Consider the following 23,720-nt stretch of genomic DNA (forward strand, 5'->3'; position numbering starts at 1 on the left):
GGGAAGCACATGTGAAGATCCCCATCCGGGACCACAGCCTCACCAAAGACTGAGACCTAACTGTAGACTATAGAAGGATTCCCCTCCTACTCACCTTAATGCCACATTACTAAATGCCTATTTACAGCAATTCTTTTACCTAGTATATCATGTCTGGCTAGCAGAAAAAAAAATTATTAGACATAAAAAGGCAAAAAAAAAAAAAACAACACACACACATAAACAAACATAGTTTTTATAGACAGAGCAAGCATAAAACCAGACTCAGATAAGTCAGGGATATTGGAATTATCAGACTGGGAATTTAAAACAACTACAATTACTATGCTAAGGACCCTAACAGATAAAGTAGACAGCAGTCAAGAACAGATGGATAATGTGAACAGAGAGATGGAAATTTTAAGAAGGAACAAAACGCTAACGATCAAAACCACTGTAACAGAAATGCAGAACGCATTTGACAGTCTCTTTAGCAGGCTGGACATGGCTGAGGAAAGAATTTCTGAACATGAGGATAAAAGTTCCAATAGAAACCTCCAAAACTGGAAAGCAACAAGAAAAGACTTAAAAAGACAGAACAGGCCGGGCACAGCGGCTCACGGCTGTAATCCCAGGACTTTGGGAGGCCGAGACAGGTGGATCACAAGGTCAGGAGTTCAAGATCAGCCTGACAAACATGGTGAAACCCCACTGCTGCTAAAAATACAAAAATTAGCCAAGCATGATAGTGCGTGCCTGTCATCCCAGCTACTCAGGAGGCTGAGGCAGGAGAATCTCTTGAACCTGGAAACCGGAGGTTGCAGTGAGCTGAGATTGCACCACTGCACTCCAACCTGGGTGACAGAGTAAGACTCAGTCTCAAAAAAATAAAAAAGACAGAATAAAATATTCAAGAACTGTGGGACAACTTAACATACGCATAATGCAAACACCTGAAAGATGAGAAAGAAAGGAACAAGAATATTTCAAACACTATGTTGAGAATTTCCACAAATTAATGTCAGGAATCAAATCACAGTCAGAAAGTTCAGAGAATTCAAGCACAATAAATACACCTGATAGTGGTGGCAAATATCTGAATTACCGACAGGCCAGCAGCAATCTCACTTCTTGCCTCCTCAGAAGAAAAAATTCCACTGGGAGACAGAAGGCAGAAAAAGAGACCAAGGTAAGTTTCAGAGCAGGAGTGAAAGTTTATTGAAAAGCTTTAGAGCAGGAAAGAAAGGAAAGTACAATTGGAAGAGACCCAAGTGGGCTCTTTGGAGGTTAAGTGCCCTGTTTAAACTCGATGCTAGGATTTTATGTGCTGGCCTATTTCTGATGCCTTATGCCCCTTTCTCTTTATTCTCCCCTGGGGCGAGCTGCCCACATGTGCAGTGCCCTCCATAGGCTTGGGAGGTAAGCACATGCAGTGTATTTAGGAGGTTGTATGAGTCCCCATCCGAGGCTTTCTTCCCTTTTCTGATGCAATGCCTCCCAAAGGCTATACTCTACCATTTTGTCTCTTAATGTGCATGCTCGAGCTTACTCGCCCAATTTCTGAGATTTTATTGAAAGCTGATTACCAATTTCAAGTGTTTTCATCCACCTGGGAAATTGCCTCTCCCTTGGGCCAGGTGCCAATTATCATTTTTAGAGAGACAGTGTGATAACTGGTGAACCATCACCTGATGGTCACCTGACATTCCTGGTGCATGGTGGGGGAACCCCTTTCGTGCCCTGCTCAGGTCTGGCCAAGTGTCTACTGTAATATACCTTGGTGTAGCATTTTCAAACTATAGAAAATCAAAGATAAAGAAAAAAATCTTAAAAGAAGTCAGAGAAAAAATAGCAAAACTAAGAGGAATATCTAACATAGAGAAGAGCAAAAATACAAAGAATATCTAACTTCTCAGAAACTATGTATATTAGGGTTTTCCAGAGAAATAGAATTGATAGGGACGGGCACGGTGGCTCACACCTGTAATCCCAGCACTTTGGGAGACCGAGGAGGGCAGATCACGAGGTCAAGAGATCGAGACCATCCTGGCCAACATGGTGAAACCCCGTCTCTACTAAAAATACAAAAATTATCTGGGCGTGGTGTTGCATACCTGTAATCCCAGCTACTTGGGAGGCTGAGGCAGGAGAATTGCTTGAACCTGGGAGGCGGAGTTGCAGTGAGCCAAGATCACACCACTGCACTCGTCTGGTGCCTGGCGACAGAGTGAGACTCTGTCCCCCCACCAAAAAAAAAAAAAAAGAAAAGAAATAGAATTGATAGTATATACATACACTCATATACATACATACATACATGTGTGTATGTATGTGTGTATTGAGAGGAATAAAGAGAGATTGAGATTTATTATGATAAATTTGATCACACAGTTTTGGAGGCTGAGAAATCCATAGTCTGTCATCTGCAAACTGGAGACTCTGGTGGTGTAATTCCAGTCTAAGATCTGAACACTGAGAACCAAAGGAGCTGATGATGTAAATCCCTGTCTGAGTGCAGGAGAAGATTGATGTCCAAGAACAAATAGGTAGGCAGGAAGATAAGAGGAGCACATTCCTCCTTCCTTCACCTTTTTGTTCCCTTCAGACCCTCAACTGATTAAGTGATGCCCACTCACACTGGGCAGGGGAATCTATTGAACTGAGTCCACCTATTCTCATGCTTAGTCATATATACGAACAAAGAACGAAGGCAATGAATAGATACAGTAACAAATATGATAGGTATTAATTCAACTATATTGGCAATCACTTCTTATGTTGATGATCTAAATATACTAATTAAAAGACAGAGATTTTCAGTGTGGATCAAAAAGACAAGACTCAACTATATGTTGTTAATAAGAAGCTCATTTTAAATATAAAAGTACTTACATATTGAAATTAAATGGGTGGAGAAAAATATATGATGCTAACACTGATAAAAGAAAAGCAAGAGTAGCTATATAAATTTCAGACAGAGCAGACTTCAGAGCATGAAAAGCTATCATGGATAAAGAGAGGCATTATATAATGATAAACAGTTAATTCATCAAGAAGATATGGCAATCCTTAACATGTATGTGCCTAGCAACAGAGCTTCAAACTGTGTGAGACAAAACTGAGAGAACTTCAAGGAGAAATGAATCCACTATTATAATCAGAGACTTCAACGCCTCTTCACCAGAAATGGACAGATCTAGCAGGCAGAAAGTTAGTAAAAACACAGTTGAAGTAACAACACCATCATAACCTGGATATAATGAAATCAATAGACTTCTTTATCTACAGCAGAATATCTATTCTTTTTAAGTTCACATGGAACATTCATCAAGATAGACCATATTCTGGACCATAAAAAACACCTTAATAAATTTAAAAGAAGAGAAACCATACAATGTCTGTTTTACTTATCTATTTGTTCAGTTAAACATGGAGACTTTACAAATAAAATGGTATTCAAAGGTGTTCATGGAAAATATTTTATGGTTAATAAAACTTTTTTCTCACACATAGAATTTTACTAGTAATAAGAAACACCAAAATTCAATTTAAGTGTTCTTCATCTTTTCTGTGCTCTCTTCCAAGAGTTCAAGTATCCATTTTCATATTTAAAAATGTGTAAAAAGCGACTTACAAAATACAATGAAAGCAATAAAATATTGTTGAGACATGTGAAAGGAAGAATTTCACATGAGCAAAGATTATATGGTTGACTTATCAGGGAAATTCAAGGGTCTTGCTCTGTGCAGCTGTTACCTACTCTACTGTGAAATTTGTTAAAAGAAAATAATTTCTTGTTCCAGATCTAGTTCCCCCTTCTCCTTCCATTCTTGCCTTGGAACAAATAGGGCATTTGTAGCTTGAGTGTCTTGTGGGGTCCAAAGTTAAAGATTCTATTTGTACATATAAACTCAGCTTGTCTTCTCCCAGCCTTGATGGTAGATTTATAGCCCCACCTATCAAAAAGTCAAAATTCTGTTGCTTATTAGTCCTAGTAAAGCAGCAGGAGTTTCTGCAATGGGAAAGCTGACAGCGTAATTAATTGCAGCTGGAGAGTGTAGTGTTGGTTCCAGCCATGACATGTTAGCCCTCTCTTTCCCCATTTCTTAACTTTACAGATAGGAGTTGGGCTCTAAGGATCCATATTAAACCAAAATCAGATTTTCATGATAGTGAAGATCTGCTCATAGGCTGGGAAGACTGAGATTCGATAATATAGCATTGGTTGGTATCACATGTTTGCTCAAGAATTTCCGTGCAGAAGTCTGACTGCTGTTTGGTGGTGGTGTGGGGTGGTCAACCAAGTGAGAGAGTGGAACAGCTACAGAGGAAAGGTATCTTCCTGGTTTTCCTATGAAGTTTCTTTTATAAAACATGATAATGAAGAGTTTATTTATAAACGTCCTCAGAGCAGAGGTAATATAAGTCATTTGTAGAGACCAAATCTCCCAGAAATATTAGAGAAGGCTTCACAATCCATTCTTGTTGTCATGCACAAATACTTTCTGGACATCTGTTGTGACAGGACACCACAGTGGACACTAGTGTTTTTCTCAGCAGCATTTTGTAATTTTCAGCATTTAAGTCTGGTATACATTTTGATTAAATAGTATATAAATATTTTATATTTTACCAATTATAAATATATTGTTTTAATTTCATTTTGGAGTTACTCATTGCTAATATATGGAAATACTATTGGTCCATACTATTGATTCAATAGTATTTCTAAATACTATTGGAAATACTATGTAAACAGAGACTTGAAGTAGGATCCAGGGAGGTGGGACATGTTCATGTAAGGGTAAAAGACATAGCAGTATAGATGTTATGCCAAGGGCTATAAAAGCAAGAGGAAAGAGGGAAACTCATAGGAGAATCAGAGAGAATGACAGGGATCGATAAGAGGTACAGTACAGGAATTTTCAGGAAGAAAAGATGACCAATAAGTAGAAATTATTCCAACAAACTTAATGAAACTAAAGACTAAAAATAAGTAAGGCAATTGCACTTAGCTATTTGAAGGTTATCAGTGACTAGAACATGCAGTTTCATTTGAATGTGGATGATGATTGGACAACGTGAACATAGCTTAAAGTAGGATAAAGTCAAGATTAATAGTCATCATACATAACAAAATATTAGAAAATTGAATCTGGCCATATATATAAAGATAATACACCGCCATAATATAGTCGTATTTATCTCAATAATGCAAGTTTATTGTTGAGATAAACACCACTATATTATATGCACATACACATGTACCATAAATAAAAAGTTGTTTGATTTATTAATGAAACTAACCATATTAACAAAATGGGGTAAAAAATAAAGAAAATACACATATGATCATTTGGCAAAATGCTACATCTATTCATGATTTTAAAAATCTCTCAGCAAACTAGAAATAAAAGACAACTTCCTTAATCTAATAAAAGGCATCTAGAAAATATCTACAGCTAGTATCTAGTGAGGAGAGACTGAACAAAGTTGGACAAAAGATATACATAATTTATCTTCAACATTGTACTGGAGATCCTAGAAAGTATAATAAGGCAAGAAAAATGCATACAAGTTGGAAAGAAAGAAGTAAAACTGGATTTACAGACAACATGATCATGAACCTAGACATTCTAAAAGACACTCTCTCAAAAAAAATAAAACTACTGCAACTAGTAAATAAGTTTAGGAAGGTAATAGCATAGAAAGTATGCTGAGACCAATGGTATTTCCATATAGTAGCAATGAGCAACTGCAAATGAAATTAAAATAATATTTTTCGATAGGCAAAGCCATCAAATATTTACATATAATTTTATCAAAATACATGCCAGAGCTGTATGCTGAAAATTACAAAACCATGTTGAGAAAAATCAATAAAGACAAAATAAATGGAAAGACTTCCTTGTTGTGTTCATAATGCAAAACTTTTAATATAGTTAAGATGTTGATTTTCTTCAAATTGGTCTAAAGATTCAACATCATTCTAATAAAAATCCCAGCAGGCTTGCTTCCAAAAATTTCATTTTAAATTTTAAAATGATAAGTTTTGGGAATTCAAAGAACCTCGAATACCAAAACCATTCTGATGAAAAGGAAAAGTTGGAGAACTTACAACTTGTGATTTTAAAACCTACTTTAAAGATATGGTAACCAGTAGAGTGTGGTTTTGGCCTTTACCAGACACACAGAGCAGTGCAGCCAAATAGAGTCCAGAAGCACCCACACCCGATTTGCCAATTGACATATCAGGAACATTTCATGGAGAAAAAATAGGTTTGTCAACAAATAGTGTGAAAATTGAATATCATAATAAGGGGAGTAAAAGAACCTCAGTCCTTCCCTTACACTCTGTTCAGTTATTAATCCTAAATGGTGTACAGACAAAAATGCAAAAGCAAATTCTATAAACCTTTTAGAATAAATTAAAAACCTTGGAGTAGGCAAAGATTTCTCAGACAGGACAAAGCATTAACTCTAAGAGTAAAAACTTATAAATTGTTCTTCACTAAAGTATAAAGCATCAAGAAATAAAAATGAAAAGGCAAACCTTAAACTGGAAGAAAATACCTACAGTGCATGTATCTGACATAAAACTGTGTTCAAATTATACAAAGTTTACAGCACAATAATAAGAAACCAAACAACCAAACTGAAAAGAACAGGCATGTGATTTGAACAGACATTTCATAAAACCAGACCCATTAGTGGTAGTGGCCAATAAACACATAAAATATGCTTAACATCATGAGTCATCAAGAAAATACAAAATAAAACCTCACTAGAGCACAGTTTGCCCACTAGGATGGTCAAAATTAGGACAATACCAAGAGTGAGTATGTGAGGCACCTGGATGGCATGTATTTCTGGCAAAGTATAAAATAGTACAATTATTGGAAAAAGAATTGATGGTCTTTAATAAAGTTAAACTTAAACTTAGCATAAGACCCAGCAACGCCACTCCCTGAATATTTACTCAGGAGAAATGAAAATGTGTGTCCACAATATGGGTTGTATATGAATGTTTATAGAAGACATTCATAATAGCTAAAGTGGAAACAACCCAAAAGTCCATCAACAAGTGAAGTATAAACAAACTCTGGCACAAACACCAGAGTACTACCCAGCAATAAAAGGTTATGAATGACGATACACACAACAAGATGGATTGGTCCTAAAAACATAATACTGAGTGAAAGAAGGCAGACCCAATAATGTGCTGTACAAATATCTAGAAGAGTCAAACCTAATCTATATTGAAAAAAAGCAGATGAGTGGTTCTCATGTAGGGGGAAGTTGGGAATGACTGCCGGGGGATACAGGGGAACTTCTGAGGGAGACGAACATGTATATGTCTGGCAACGTTTACCTAAGTGTAGACCTGAAATGTGTGCATTTTATTTCATGTAAATGTTATCCAAGTAAGATGATTTAAAAAGTTAAAAATCATGATCTATATGCAAATTTTATGATTTTATTTTTCTTTGTCTTTTTAAATAAGATTAATGTCATGGACAGAGGGAGGGGAGTATCACACCCTGGGATCTGTTGGTGGGGGGACCAAGGAAGGGACAGCGGGGGATTGGGGAGGTGGGGGACAGATAACGTGCAGAGAAATGCCAGATGTGGGTGATGGGGGGGATGGAGGCAGCAAACTACATTGCCACATGTGTACCTACCTATGCAACAATCCTGCATGATCTGCACATGCACCCCAGAACCTAAAGTACAATTTAAAAAAAAGAAAAAGAAAAAAAAAGATCAATGTTATGAGTCACTCTATGTCCTGTGTAGTTAGATTTGGTATAATGAGTGACTGTGATTATTAGAGATCCTTGTGCTAATAGACAGTGTCTTGACTGTGGTGGTGGATACACGAACTTACAGAACCTACGCATGTGATAGAACCACACAGAATTGCTATGGCCCAATGTTCGTGTCTCCTCAAAATACATTTGTTGAAATCCTTACCTCTAAGGGGATAGTATTAGGAGGTGGGGACTTTGGTAGGTGATTAGAAGTTATAGAATGGATAACCTTATAAAAGAGACCTTGGAGAGCTCCTTGACCTCTTCCATCGTGTTAAGACATGGTGAGAAGATAGCTATCTATGAACAAGGGAGAAGGCCCTCATCAGACATGAAATCTGTCAACACTTTGATCTAGCAAAGCCTAGCCTTCAGAATCAATTTACAAAACAATTATTCTCTGTATTACTCACAACTGTCTACAATTAATAAAAATAAATGGAATGAGGTATGCAAGGGATTGCTGGATTTTTCGAGAAACTTTTTTGTACTATTTTACCTTATCTATGAAAATATATTATTTTGACTAAAAACACATTTTCCCTTAAGTGAGGTACTGTATGCAAAGTACTTGACATATAGAAAGTTTTCAATACAAACTCTCTAAAAAAAAAAAATTAACGGCAAAATCCGTTAAGTTAATGATGTGAGCAGTTTGAATTCAGCTCCTAAAATATGATCCTCCACAGTATGTAACCAAGTAGCTTTTCAGTCCACTAATTAAAATATTTGAAACTTATTTGATTGCCCATACTAGTTTATTCTGAGTAGCCTTAGACGTTATTAAATTCTCATTCCATCTCTTCATTTTCTTCTTATTTTAATAAAATGAAAATGTAAAAAATGTTATATTGGCTGATTCCAATCTGATGAAAAAAATTGTCTGACAGCTATAAAGTGTGGATAAGAAAATACTAGTTCTTCTATTTTCAGAATTAATGAGCTGAAACCAGTTAGTGTTCATTTTCTTCTGGAAACACGCTTGCTTTTGGTTAAACTTTTTATACACAATAGAAAAGTCATGGATCCTAGAGACATGTTGACATGTTCAAGATAAAGAGTCTTTTTTTTTTTTTTTTAAATTTGTGTTAGTCTTTATTGGTTTACTCTTCGCATTGTATCGACGTGTTGGTGGAAGGCAATTTAGTCTCTAGAATCTGGAATGTCACAGTGAAAATTTTTCAGAGGAGTTTGATTGGGGCATAAGTTCAGGTTTAGGCCAAAAAGTATGTCCTTAAAAAATAAATATGACCATGATATCAGTCAGATTTTTAGAAAATAAGCTATGATTGGAATTTTTCTTTCATGAATTCAATTTGCTGAATTTAAATACACACTGTGCAAAGCCCTGTGTTGGGACAGTAGAGAAAACACAAACAAGAAAGGCACTGTCCCTACATACTTAAGAAAACCCAAGACTTTCTCGATTTGAACATCAATTTACATGTGATCTGGTGATTGATACAGCACCAATGTGATGGTGCATCCATGCGAAAAGGAAACTGTAAATAAACTGGAAATATTAGGTTAACAAGCCTCTGTAAGGCTCCTTAGAAATATGAAACTGTATTCTTTAAGTGTTACCTCACAGTATTCAGGGCCACTGGTGTGTGAATTAGAATGAGCTGTGAGCATGAGGCTTGTTGGGCCCCTCAGTCTGTAAGGAGGGCATCTTTGTGCATTAACAGGAAGTCCTTTCCTCTCCAAGACAGATGCGGTCTCTAGTGGGAGCATATGGGTGGCATTTCTATCCCTATTTGTCATCTTAGCTGGGCTCCTTCACCCCACCATGCTGCGGTGATCTGATCTCACCATGCAAGCTGAATTAACACAAAGAATACTGAAAACCAAATGAAGTTTTATCTTTTAGGACAATTCTGTGTTACATTTTCTTTTTCTGTCCGGGAAAGAGGAGATTGACAGACATGAAAGAGATTGTCTCATTTCTGTTCTTACCCGAGTGGGATTTCTTCACTCCCAGGCTGTAGAAGGCGATTGTTCCCTATTTGTGTGTGGCCCTAGAAGGCACAGACCACAGGAGATGTAGTAAGTTTAGAAGAGCCATGCTAACTATACTAATAATGGCTACTTTGGGTGCTTTTAAATGATTGGGCACTGTATTGAGCCACTTACACACATCATCTCATTTAATCTTTGAAACAGTCTTTAAGGGAGAAATCAGGCTGAGAATTTTACAGCTGTATCACCTGAGACCTGGGTGAGCCTAGTCTCCCAGCTCATACATAACTGCCAGTATGCCTATCTCCCTCCCTCAGTTTGATGAATTCACCACATCAAGCTGCCCCTGTAGTAATGGGGCCACCTTTTATCTGAGAACTTAGATTAAACGGTCACTTTGGAAACAGAGGCCCAAAAGGTTCAGAAACTTGCATAGTCACACAGCCAAAACTAAATGGTTGGCTCAAAGGGGTCCTGAATAAAGCATTTTAAGAATCAAAAGAGCCGTCATCAGCAAGCCTAGTCCATGAGTAGCATGGATCAGTTTGTAGTTTCTGTTCGGGGGTTAGGGAGAGGTGGATCAGTGTGGTGGATAAAGGCTTGAGCTTGTGGGAGTCAGCTGGGCCTGGGTTTCTGTGGCTCGCTGTGTGACTGCCTCCATTTCCATTTTGGAAAATGAAAACTATGATGATAGTAGCTGCTACCCAGGTAGAGTGAAGATCATGTGGGACCATCAATATATAGTCACTGCTATTAATTGTGGTCTGAGTAATACAGTGTGATGGTTAATATTGTCAACTTGATTGGATTGAGGGATGCAAACTATTGTGTCCTGGGTGTGCCTGTGAGGGTGTTGCCAAAGGAAATTAACATTTGAGTCAGTGAACTGGGAGAGGTAGACCCACGTCAATCTGGGTGGGCACAATCTAATCAGCTGCTGGCAGGGCCAGAATAAAAGCTGGCAGAAGTACGAGGAAGGACTAGACTTGCTGAGTCTTCCAGTCTTCATCTTTCTCCTGTGCTGGATGATTCCCGCCCTCAAATATCAGACTCCGAGTTCTTCAGCTTTTCGACTCTTGGACCAGTGGTTTTCTAGGGGCTCTCAGGCCTTTGGCCACAGACTGAAGGCTGCACCATTGGCTTCCCTACTTTTGAGCTTTTTGGACTCAAACTGATCTACCACTGGTTTAGTTGATCCTCAACTTGCAGACAGTCTATCATGGGACTTTACCTTGTGATCGTGTGAGTTAATTCTCCTTAATAAAATCTCTTTCATATATAAATATATTTTTTTTTTTTTTTTTTTTTTTTTTTTTTTTTTTTTTTTTTTTTTTTTGAGACGGAGTTTCACTCTTGTTACCCAGGCTGGAGTGCAATGGCACAATCTCGGCTCACCACAACCTCCGCGTCCTGTGTTCAGGCAATTCTCCTGCCTCAGCCTCCTGAGTAGCTGGGATTACAGGCATGTGCCACCATGCCCAGCTGATTTTTTGTATTTTTAGTAGAGATGGGGTTTCACCATGTTGACCAGGATGGTCTCGATCTCTTGACCTCGTGATCCACCCACCTCGGCCTCCCAAAGTACTGGGATTACAGGCGTGAGCCACCGCGCCCGGCTATACATATATTCTATTAGTTCCATCCCTCTTTAGAGAACCCTAATACACACAGGAACCCAGGACAATATCTGAATGAAAAACAAAAAAACCAAAACCTATTTTTTGATAAGGACAGGAAAGTAGTTTGGGAATTAATTTGATTTTTGTTTTGTTCATTTTTGTCTATGTGGTCATATAAGCACTGTTCACCCCTATACCCTGGCCACCTAAGGACCAGAGTGAATGGCTGGTATTCTGCAGACAGACTTCCTTATTTCAGGATGCATCATAGATGTAGATCAACTTCAACCATAGTATTTTTTATTGATTTCTGATTTTTGCATTGTGAATATCTTATGCTTTGGTTGACTTAACAATATTAAATTACCAGCAAGGATGCATACATATTGAATAATAGGACAGACCAGAATTGTTAGTTTCTTTAGCAACTTTCCAAATTAAACTTTGTGTGTCTTAAATATGGATGCCCAGGTCTACAGAAAAATTAGGAGAAGGTTTCAACATTTGTATAACTCAAAGGAATATGTGTTTCATTTTCATATAACATGAATCTCATGTACACATGACTTCTGTGATATTGATAGACACATCAATTGAACTTTAAAATCCTGCTATGGATAATGTTGGTATACATATTTTGAATACTCTCTGCTAGGGTCAATGCGGTTTTTATTTGTACTCTAAAATCTTATGTATGGCTTTCCCCTAGGATCTGTGTGACTGAAATTCAAAATAAAAAGTAAAATCAACCACATGCTAGATATTCTATATGTGAAGGCTTAATAATAAATCCACAGGCTGTTTTTAATATCATAGACTTTTGTCCTCAAGGTAAAAATAATCAGAGGTCCAGCTACAGATCTATAGAGTTCTTTCTCCACACAACTCTTCCCCCCCGTGCCCTTTGATCTCTAGCCTCTGCCACTGCCACCATAGCCTCCTGGGACTTCCAGCTCCAGGTCCATCTGGGAGACCACAGGGCTGTAAAACCTTAGTACCACCCCTACTCCCAGCACTGTTGCCTAGAGACTTTCTTTTTAGGCCAGTAAGCTAGGGCAATTATTTTCCGTCACTCAGGGGTCACTATCCTTCATTGCCTGGTGACTTTTTTTTTTTTTTTAATTTAAAATGCAGTTTTTATTGCAGAGGCTGAGGTGTTCGAAATATTTTTCTAAATATCTGGGCTTCTTTTTTTTTTTCTTTTCTTTTTATTTATTTATTTTTTTATATTTATTTTTAATTTTTTTCCCATTTATTTTATTGCATTTTAGGTTTTGGGGTACATGTGAAGAACATGCAAGATTGTTGCATAGGTACACATGTGGAAAAATGAATTTTAAAGATATTTGGAAAGATTTTGGAGAGAATGACTTCTTTTCTACTTTCTGGCCCCATCTGCAATGATAATCAAATTCTCATACCTTTAATCCATGTTGAAAGGAGAGGGAGGGAGATGACCTGTTCTTTGGATGAGTTTTGTTTGGGCTAAGAAGAAGCTTATTTTCTTTCTAATGAACATTATTTGCACCCTTTTAATTGAATATGTATTTCATTTTAATTGAGCTGTGTTTTATAAGGACCACCTACTCTGCTGGTAGGCTTTGACCACAACTATGAGGGGATCTATGGGAGGAGGAGCTGTGGTCTGAAGGAAGCTAATCCTGCAAAGGTCTTGTTTGGCGTGAACTCAGTTTGTGAAAACCATGCTTTAACATTTTTATAACTCCGTATTTTGAAATTATTTTAGATTTAAAGAAAAATTACAAAAAAAAGATACTAACTAGGAAATTAACATTGACGCAATAATATTAACTAATCTATACATCTTATTCAAAATTTGCAGTGTTCCTAATGTCTTTTTTTAGTCCAGAATCCAATCCAGAGCCCCATGTAAAAAATGTACCCATCGTAAGTGTATGTTTTAATGAGCTTTGACAATTTTATATGCCACATCATCACTACTAAATTAATACATACATTTTACAACCCCCAAAGAATCTCTTTCATTCCCAGCATGTCACAAAGTCTATATGCCCCTTTTTAGTCAACCTCCCCACCCTCTTTTGGTCCCCAAACCACCCCAAAACTGACCTGCTTTCTATTACTATAGATGAAATTTCACTTTTCTAGTATTTTAAATAGATGGACTCATATAGTGTGTACTTCTTTGCATTTGGCCTCTTTTGTTTAGCATCACTACTTGGAGATTCATCCATCTTGTTGCAACAGTAGTTCTTTTTTATTGCTGAATATTCTATTGTATGGAAATATCTCACAATCTGTTTATTTGTCCACCTGTTGATGAATGTTTGGATTGTTTCTGGGTTTGAGGTACCCAAAGGAGGACTCATAGGAAGGTGAACCCATCCTTGCCCTGCTACTTACTCCTTTGTCAAGCAGTATTCTTGGCTATTGAAGGTAAATACAAGAAACAGTAGCAGACTGGGAATCAGATAACCACTACATATTCCTGCTTCAAGGAAAAGGAATTGAAAGCTTTATTGACAAAATTGACATGGGCTTAAGGCATAAGTGAGGCATCCTCTTCCTCCTGCCTTAAACTTGAGATGCCTTGGACTGTAGATCTACCTGTAGCCTAAATTATTCACCCCATTGCAAGCACAACATTGGAATAGAGAGAAATAGAGACAGCGATGAGCATAGGGACTCAGGAACCAGGCTGCACAGGTTCAAGTCTCAGTTCAGCTAATTACTGGATTTATGACCCTGGGTAAGGGGATTTACCTTTCAGTGCCTCCGTTTTTCTGCTGTAAAGTGGGGTTAGCAATAACAACTGCTTCCTAGGGTTGTTGTAAGGATTTAAAAAGTACATGTGTTTAGAATGGTGTCTGGCACCCCAATATGCCTTCGCTAAATATTAATCATTGTTATTTAAATATTGGCTTCGTGCATTTCTCTCATATATGCCCGGATGTTCCTTGAGGCCAGAGATTCACAAATGCAATTTTTGTCTTTTGCCTTACCTCTAAGTCCACCACAGGGCTGAGCAATGAGTAGCTGCTCAATATTTATTTTTCAAATTGAATATTGACATCTGGATTGTTCACCATCTTCAGAGCAATGAAATTATAGGCATTCTTTGGTCGGTTTACCAAACTGAGCAGTGATATTCTGTTATCCTGAGTTATCATTCTTGTAACAGGCATTATCAATGCATTTGTATTTCTGGAAATAGTATTTGAAGTTCAATTATCCTCCCAGGAGGGTTAAGACAGAGATTTTGCTGCCAATAATGGGAGAGAGGTAGCAGACTATTGATGGTTAAGAGCAAGGGATCTGGTCCAGCATGGTCCAAGTTTAAATTTGACTCTACTTACATAGTTACTAGCTGTGGGATCTCAGGCAAGTTACTGACAACTCAGTGCCTCAGTTTTTCCTCTGTAAAATGTAGACAATAATAGTACCCACATCATAGGGCTGTACTGAAGATTGATGTAGTAATGCAAGTAAAGCACTTAGGAAATTCCCCTGCACAATGTTAAGTGTTCAATAAATGTTATTTTTTATTATTATTGTTATTGCAAGGTGGTATATTCCTAATTTTTCAAGACAGTCTCAATGTCAAATATTCTGTTACAGTAGCTTAATTGTGCTATAATGTATTGGCATTGATGTCCCAATTAGGGATTCAGAAAATACAATTATAGCGGTATTGGCTGCTTTTAATCTTCTGAGTACTAAGCTTACTTAGACACCTGCATGAGTACATTCTGCAAGTAGCAGTAATATGATTTGCATGGGATCCTTGAAGTTTCCGGTATGCAACAAGCTTAGACAGATGAGATAGAAGAAAAATCCCACTAAATTCTATGTACTTATGATTATGTAGCTAAAAGGACATGAGACGACTCAAATTCTGATTCATTTTTCACTGCCCCTGGCCACGTTACCTCTGCGAGTCTCATTGGCAACATGGGGACAATGTTTGCTGTCCCGTCAACTTCACAAGGGTCTTTCAAAGATTAAGAAAATGGACAGAAAAGCCCTATGTAACCTACAAAATGATATAGAAATACATAAGGTATATATTTATGTGAGTGATTCATATTCTGGCAAATTAAGTTTTCAGATAATAGAGAAGTCTTATACTTATCAAATTAATGACCAAATGGCAGAAGATTAAAATGCGTTGAGAAAATCCTTAGCCCCTAAATCATATTAATATATGCATATATTAATATGCTTTTCTCACTTAGCGCCTATACACAATTAAGGGAATCTCTACCTCTTATGAAGTCTCCTCAATATTTCTAAAAGTTCTTCTGATTGTATCTCAGATGATTCCCCAAAGTATTGTTGTCCACCTCTTATGCTAGCTTCTGTCACTGCTGTTACTCTCTGGCCCCTGGGCCTTGCCTCAATACCTTCTACTTTATACCGTGATTATGCCTCCATTGTGGCACTCTATCAATATTATGTGCTGCTGATGCTCTCTTGCTTGAGATTCGATCATGTAATCTCTCTAGTTAAGCTCTTCTCATGCTCCCCACTCCCCTCAGAATAAAGGGCATCAGACTCTTTATCAAGCCTCCACAACTCAGTTTCTTCTGATCCCTCCTCATCTCTCCAGCCTCAACTGTCACTCTATGCCAATCATTGATCTTCCCTCTCACCATATTGAATCCTTCAGTTTCTTCCACATGCCTTGACTTCTTGAGAGACTCGGCTTTGGTATATGCTCTTCCCTCTAAATTGTCTTCTAGTCATATCATGAATTCTTCATCATCCTTCATGTGTTAGCTTCAGTGTCACTCTTTCAGGTCACTTGTTCCTGACCTATCTCAGCTTCTGCTTGCAGCTCCTCTCTGCCTGGGTTTCAGATCTGCATCCTTGGTGTTAGCTGACTGCTGGGTCTTAAACTACAGTGCCGTGAGCTGGTCTAGGGTTTGCCTTCTTAGCTGTGTGCCCCTCTCCCTGTGGTCAACACTTTTTCATGTAGTGCTTCTAAATCAGCTTATTCTACATGGAGTTCTGTTTTACCTTGCAGTAGCCAATACATACGTTAATCTTTTAAAATGTTTTTCAGAAGTCCCGTCTGGGCTGCACACTGCCTTAGTTCATTCTACATTTTACAGATGTTTATTGTATACTGATTATGTGTCAGGAACCATTTATAGAGACATCAAAGATGCATGAGGTTGTTGTTTTTTAATAAAAACCAATAATTATTGCATTCCAGACATGCAGAAATGCCAGTGAATAAAAATGCTAGGTAAAGTGACTTTTAATTTACCTCTATAGGGTATAAATTAGTGGATGGCTTTGAATTTGGGTTTGAGTCCTACCTCTACTATTTACCAGCTCTGGGTTCCTAGATAAGAATGTTTCTAAGCCTCATCTGCGAGAAGGGGAAGAGTTCTGCCTCAGTGGCTATTGTGAGGATTAGATGAGACGAAACATACAATGTGCTTCTCACAGGGATACGTACATATGAAATGCACTCAATGCCAGATATCATTATTAAATTGAAACATCTCTGAGACTCTTAATGATAGGTATGGCCAATATCACTAAAACCTATTAAAGCTATCAATTGTAGAGGGAATGGAAATTGTTAGTCTGGGTTCTCTGACTAACCTAATAGTATGGAGTATTGAAAAAAGCATTGCACTGAGCATAAAGAACCTAACTTCACTTTGACTTTAGACACTTTGACACTAAATGACTGTGTCACTTTGTGCACGTCACTTGATATCTCTGGCTTCATTTTTCTTATTTCTAAGACTATGGTCCCTTCTAATTATAATATATTGAAACTTCCACAGCCATCCCTTTAAAGATCTTCAAACTGGTTTGCAGAAATGAAATTATATTTTCACACGCCTCCCATATTCCCTATTTCTACATTTCCTGGTATGACAAAAGGAAATATTTTTCTTGTACACAACCCTTTCTTTGTAAGTAACATGCTGGAATAACAATGTAATGTTTCAGGAAGAAAAATTTTATCATAGCTGTGGAACAGGATATTGAAGGTTAATTTGATCCTTGGTGTGGTCTAGACCCTGTGAGTGCTTTCTTTGACTGGTTGGACAGCTTCCTCCCTTCAGAATCTGCCTTTGAAAATCAAAGGGACATCAAAGGTTGTTCTGCTCCTCTCTGCAATACCATTGGTTATGAAGGTTTTCACGAGGCACTTCATTGATTCAAGGGAATGTATTCCAGAGAGAACCCAGACATTTAAATTTTCTTTGTTGCTTTTGTTAAGCTGTAATTTTTTCTAATGTAAGCTGTGTCTTTGCTACTTTGGTCAGCTGATAAATCTTTTTTCCTACTATTCAAAGGAAAATAGATATCTGAATTTTTATTCTAAAAACTTTGAATTCAAATTCTTTCTCATTAGAAGATGTGACTTTTCCACTCCTTTATTGGGTAAAAGAATAAGAAAAATTGTATTAGTATGATTAATGTTTTAGAAGAAATTTCACATGAAGTTCTTTATGATGTATGGCTATTATGTAAAATGGTAACAACTCTTTGTAATCAATGAGATGTTGGCTACCTTACTCAAAATTCAGGCAAAAATTGTCAAGTGTTTGTATATTTTGGCCAGGCATGGTGGCTCATGCCTGTAATCCCAGCACTTTGGGAGGCTGAGGTGGGCAGATCACCTGAGATTGGGAGTTCAAGACCAGCCTGACCAACATGGAGAAATCTCGTCTCTACTCAAAATACAAAATTAGCTAGGCATGGTGGTGCATGCCTGTAATCCCAGATACTTGGGAGGCTGAGGAAGGAGAATCACTTGAACCCAGGAGGTGGAGGTTGCAGTGAGTCAAGATCACGCCATTGCACTTCAGCCTGGGCAGCAAGAGCAAAACTCTGTCTCAAAAAAAAAAAAAAAAAAAAAAGTGTTTATGTCTTTTGTGAAAGATTTGAGACTCTAATAGAATATTTTCATTTTAAACACCAGGAATTAAGGTGGGAAACATTTTACCCTAATTCCAATTATTTCTTCCTATCCACTATTTAAACTGGGAGCATTCTTCACCCAGGTTTAGTACTGGATAGGAATAAAAGATAAAAGAAGAGAGTGAGAGGGTTAGTAGGGATGAGAAAGTTACAGTTGGAGCAATAAAGATTTCATAAGTTCAATCAGTCTAGATGTATTGACCATCCTGTTATGTGGAAGGAAAATACTAGTCACTTGGTGGTACAAATGAATAGGAAATGACAATGGCTTTCCAGGGACTCACAAACTTGTGAGAGAGAGATGGAGAAATGCATGTTTTACTAATCTGTGGCTGACTGTGGTAAGGCTATTACATAGACACTAAGGATAAGTCAAGATCCGAGACTCCAAGGGGAGACAGACCTGGTTAAACCCAGCCCTGCTCTTTACACTTCACGTAAACTTGGGCAAGGCATTGACCATTCTAATAGTAAGTTTCTTCCCCTGTAAATGGAAATAATGACATCTATGAGGGTCACTGTGAAGATTATGCATAGGGTATTATATAGTTATGTGCATCAAGTATAATATGTAGAGATGGATAAAAGCATTGGCACAATGCCACATATATAGTAGGAGTTCACAAATGGTAACTAGGCGGTATGACATCTAGGGAAGGGAGAGTTTAAGTCCTGCTAAGGAATTGTAGACAGCATCTTGGAGAAAGTGAGATTTTATTTCAGTCTTAAAGAGTGAATAGGTATCTGAGAGAGGCCATGGAAGGAAAAGCCATTCTGGGCAGGGGAAGCTGTATATTCAGAGGTTTGAAAGTACAGAGAGGGAGGACCAGAGGACACGGAGGATTTGGTAAGGTGGGAGATTATTTGGATGTACTGCTCATGGTCAGATTTTGGAGGTTTTTGAATGCTAGGTCAAGAAATCTGGACTTTAATGTCAGTAAAAGCTACACATTGGAAATAAATTTTATAACTTCAAAGAGCTTTTTAATATATTATTATTTTCATCTTTATAGTCTATGAGATAATCAAGGCAAATATTATATAATCTCATTACATACAAGAAGAAATTTAGCTTTAAAGTGGTGAAATGACATGTTCAAGAATCAATAATTAATCAGTAAGTAGTAGAATTAGAACTAGGTCTCAAACACTTTGACCCAGACAAATGGCTTGCCCAATCTGACTGCAATGGTTGCAACTGAAGATATTGAGTGGAGAGAGGGTGTGGTTAGATCTGTTTTTTGTTTGTTTGCTTTTAAAAAAACAAAGGCCAGTGAGGGAGGCCTTGGAGGTAATTAAGGTGAGAGATAACAGGGACCTGAACTGAATAACTTCCAGAGCAAATAGGAAAGTGAGCAGGGACTCAAGAGCCTTGGTGTAGGTAGAATTAACAGCACGGGAGGACTGATTAACTACAGAGGGGAACTTTAAGCAGCAGCAATACCTGGCCCTGAGGTTGCGAACCTAATGAACTAGGAAGGCGATGTTCATGCTCAGAGAACTTGAGATATTTTTTGAGGGGGGAACTTGGCTGCCTTTGCAGCAACAAACCCTGTACAACATAAGTGAAATTGAAGGGTAACTAATAATATTTAAATAGCACCTCATGTTTACACAGCACATTCAGGTTCCTTATCTCATGATTGCATAAAGTAGCTAAGAATATCTGATGTAGTGATTAAGTATTATTTCTAGATATTTGTTCTCATCTATACCATGGGGGCTACAATGATTTGGCTACTGGAATTATATGAGTTAATATATTTAAATTACTTATAACAGTGTTTGGTATATACAAATAGTTCCTTATTTTTTTGCTTTCGTTGTTGAGTTCCAGGTATGCTGATCATATATGATAAACTGATGAGGAAAGTCCCACTGACCAGTTTGGTAGGGGTAAGGCAGGAGATGGAAGAGATTTAAAGAACTCAACCCCTGGAGTGTTCTCTATATGAATTTATGAATTTCAGCCTCTGACATAGGGTGAGGGAAAGACCATGCCATTTTGGCTTATTTTCTATTTTATTATTGTTTGCCAAATAAACAGAAATAGAAATGTTGAAACAGAAGTCATTTCTTCAGGCACAAATCTTTCCATTATTCTAGTCTTTCTTTGCTATGGAAAGCTAACTTTTAATTAAGAGTAAATTATTTGGTCACATTAGATTCACTTCTTGAGGAAATGGAATTTCTCAAGGAAGAAGAACTGCTAAATAAGGGGGAGCCTCCTAAGTAAAACTTCGTAAAATGGCGATGCCAGTAAGCTGTCAGAGAAAAGGACTTTGAGAAATTTATCTCAATAGAACATTTTAAACTAAATCCCCAAATCTAAAGTTTGTTGTCCTAGAACAAGGGAAGCACATATAATTTCATCACTGCATTAAAATAAATAAACAAAAGAAGTTGAGAAAATGAGCTTTCAGGAATATTTCCCCATTCGACTCCTGTCCTCCCAAGCATGTTTTCCAACACTGTCATTCTCTGTGCCTGCCTGCTGTCATTTATTTCAGTACTGTGAAGAAATTGCAAAGTACCCAGAGTTTGGTCTTTGTGATGTTGACCTGAAAATGATACCATAAGAGAGCCAGAGCTGAGAGCAGGAGGATACTTAAGTGGGGGCTTCAGCAATTTGAGATCACAGACCATGTTGAGATTGAAGATCAACGCAAGACTTTTACCCCAGGAAAAAATACAGATGAAAATATATGCAAACTTTTACCTACAATTTCAGAGATTGCTGATTCCCCTAACAGGAGCTGCACCTGTTTTGGGAAAGCTGACAGTGTCTCTGGGCTTCCCCTTTACCAAGCCCACTGTAGGGGGTTAACAGAAGAGAGGGGAGCTAATTAATCAACATGGTGGTCAGCGATGAATTCAGTCCAGAGCTTGTGAAAAGGGACTCAGTTTAGTTTGTTCTAGATTCTCATTTTCATCATTTCTTAAACAGTTTTCTAGGTAGGCATTACTTCTACCAGTATCATTAGTGTGATTACAAGGAACTTGATATTAGGAGCATGAGGGAGAAAGAATGAGGAAAGAAGACACATGATCTGAGTAAATTAGTCATCTCCTCTCAGTGCCATTTGGGTACATTTAACTGTTTTATACAAGGTCACATATATTTTCCAAGTACTAAAATAGAAGTTTCTTTTATACTAACTCACTGTGGTAAGTAAGGCCTTACAGAAAGACTTTCCCAGAGAGACCTCATTCAAGTGCAAAACTTTGAGACAGGTGGGAAAAAATAATCTGAAGGAAAACTGGATTAGAAAATGAGTGGTAGTGAGGCGGTGGGGTAAAAAATGCGTGGACACTAACAGTGAGGTGGACTGAAATGGTTGCAGAGTTTTATGGTGACATAGAACTCTTCTTTCTGCGCTATGCCCTTTAATATGTAGTTAATTTGCAAGTCGTTTGTTCACAGTAATTACCTCAGGACGTAGCCAAAGAATTTATGCAAAATTTGCCATTGAGTAGAAAGTAAATGATCACATAACTTCCAGTGGTGCCATTCATAGCCTCCTGCCTCTTCCAATTAGTGTTCCTTTTCAGCCAGCCCATAAATTGAACACAAATCAAGTGTTTGTGTGCTGTGGCAGGCCGAGGGTCCACACAGGCTTCCTGCCCCTCTCTGGAAGATCATATTCTGCTAAATGTAGTCCCAAAGATTCCAGAAAAAAAAGGACACAGGTTGTAAAGCAAGTGCGCACTGAGCCCACCTCTGATGCGTACTCACTTTGTGACGGCAGGGAAATCACATAACCTCACCCAACCGTGGTATTACCTCTTTTTTTAAAAATAAATATTTATTTAATTTATCCATTCATTCATTTTAAGTTCTGGGATACATGTGCAGAACGCTCAGGTCTGTTACATAGGTATACATGTGCCATGGTGGTTTGCTGCACCTATCAACCCATCATCTAGGTTTTAAGCCCTACATGCACTAGGCATTTGTCCTAATGCTCTCCCTCCCCTTTTCCCCAACCTCTTGACAGGCCTCCGTGTGTGATGTTCCCCTCCCTGTGTCCCATATGATAGATTAAATAAAGAAAATGTGGCACCTATATACCATGGAACACTATGCAGCCATAAAAAAGAATGAGTTTCTGTCCTTTGCAGGGAAAGGATGAAGCTGAAGGCCATCATTCTTAGCAAATTAATGCAGAAACAGAAAACCAAACACTGTATGCTCTCGCTCATAGGTATCCCCTCTTTTTAAGCATAAGAGATAGATCTCTTTCAGTGACATAGAATAACAAAATACCAGCTTTATTCTTCAGAATAGTACTATGAAATGAATACTATTATTCTTCCCATTTTACAATTGAGAAGAATACAGAGGTGCAGGGAGGTGAAACTGGCCCAAGTTTTCTCAGGCTGTAAGCAGCAAAGCTGAGGATTGAAACCCACATTGCCTGCCTCCAGAGACCACACTCTCTTAGTTTCAATTCTTTATAGCTGCCTGCAAATAATATGGATTGAATGAAACATTTTTCAAGGCAAACGTATATTGCTTATGAAAGAATAATGTTATATATGTGGTAGATGCTTAACACTGCTTGGAGGGAATCCTTTTCTTTTCCTTTCCTTCCCCTTCCCCTTCCTTCTCCTTCCTTTCCCTTTCCCCTTCCCCTTCCCTTCCTTTACCTTGCCTCTCCCCTTCTCTCCCCCACTCTCCCCACCCCTCCCCTCCCCTTCTTTCCCCTCCCCTCCCCTCCCCTCCTCTCTCTTCCCCTCCTCTCCTCTCTTCTCCCCTCTTTTCTTTTCCAGGTATATGGCTATAAGCAGCAACAGATGTTTCTACTTCCATGAGGCTATTTTTTAAAAGGGCTATTTTGGTCATAAGCCACGTAAGCACGTATGTGCTTTTGAATTGTCTGATAAAGAATGTTTTTACTTTAATTTGGCCTAGGAACATGACTTGGGGTATTTAATAGACTCTTCAACGGAGTCTATAACTTTTTTTTTTTTTTGAGATGGAGTCTCACTTTGTCCCCAGGCTAGAGTGCAGTGGTATGGTGATCTCAGCTCACTGCAACCTCCACTTCCTAGGCTCAAGCAATTCTCCTGCCTCAGCATCCCGAGTAGCTGAGATTACAGATACCCACTACCACGCCTGGCTAATTTTTGTGTTTTCAGCAGAGGTGGGTTGACCAGGCTGGTTTTGAATTCCTGATCTCAAATGATCTGTCTGCCTCAGCCTCCCAAAGTGCTGGGATTATAGGTGTGAGCCATGGCAAATAACTTGATCTTAGAAGGGATATTTGCTGGTCCACTTAAAGGTTCTGAATTTTAATAAATGGTCACAGAAAGCTAGTAATTCTCTTGTGTTACTGGAGTCTCATGATCAGCCAGTTTAGAAAGCTAGTTTTGTGTGATATTATTCTTTCTCATATATTTTCTATCAAAAGTATCT

This window comes from Cebus imitator, unplaced genomic scaffold (assembly GCF_001604975.1).
Source record: "Cebus imitator isolate Cc_AM_T3 unplaced genomic scaffold, Cebus_imitator-1.0 Scaffold545, whole genome shotgun sequence".
NCBI lineage: Eukaryota > Metazoa > Chordata > Mammalia > Primates > Cebidae > Cebus > Cebus imitator.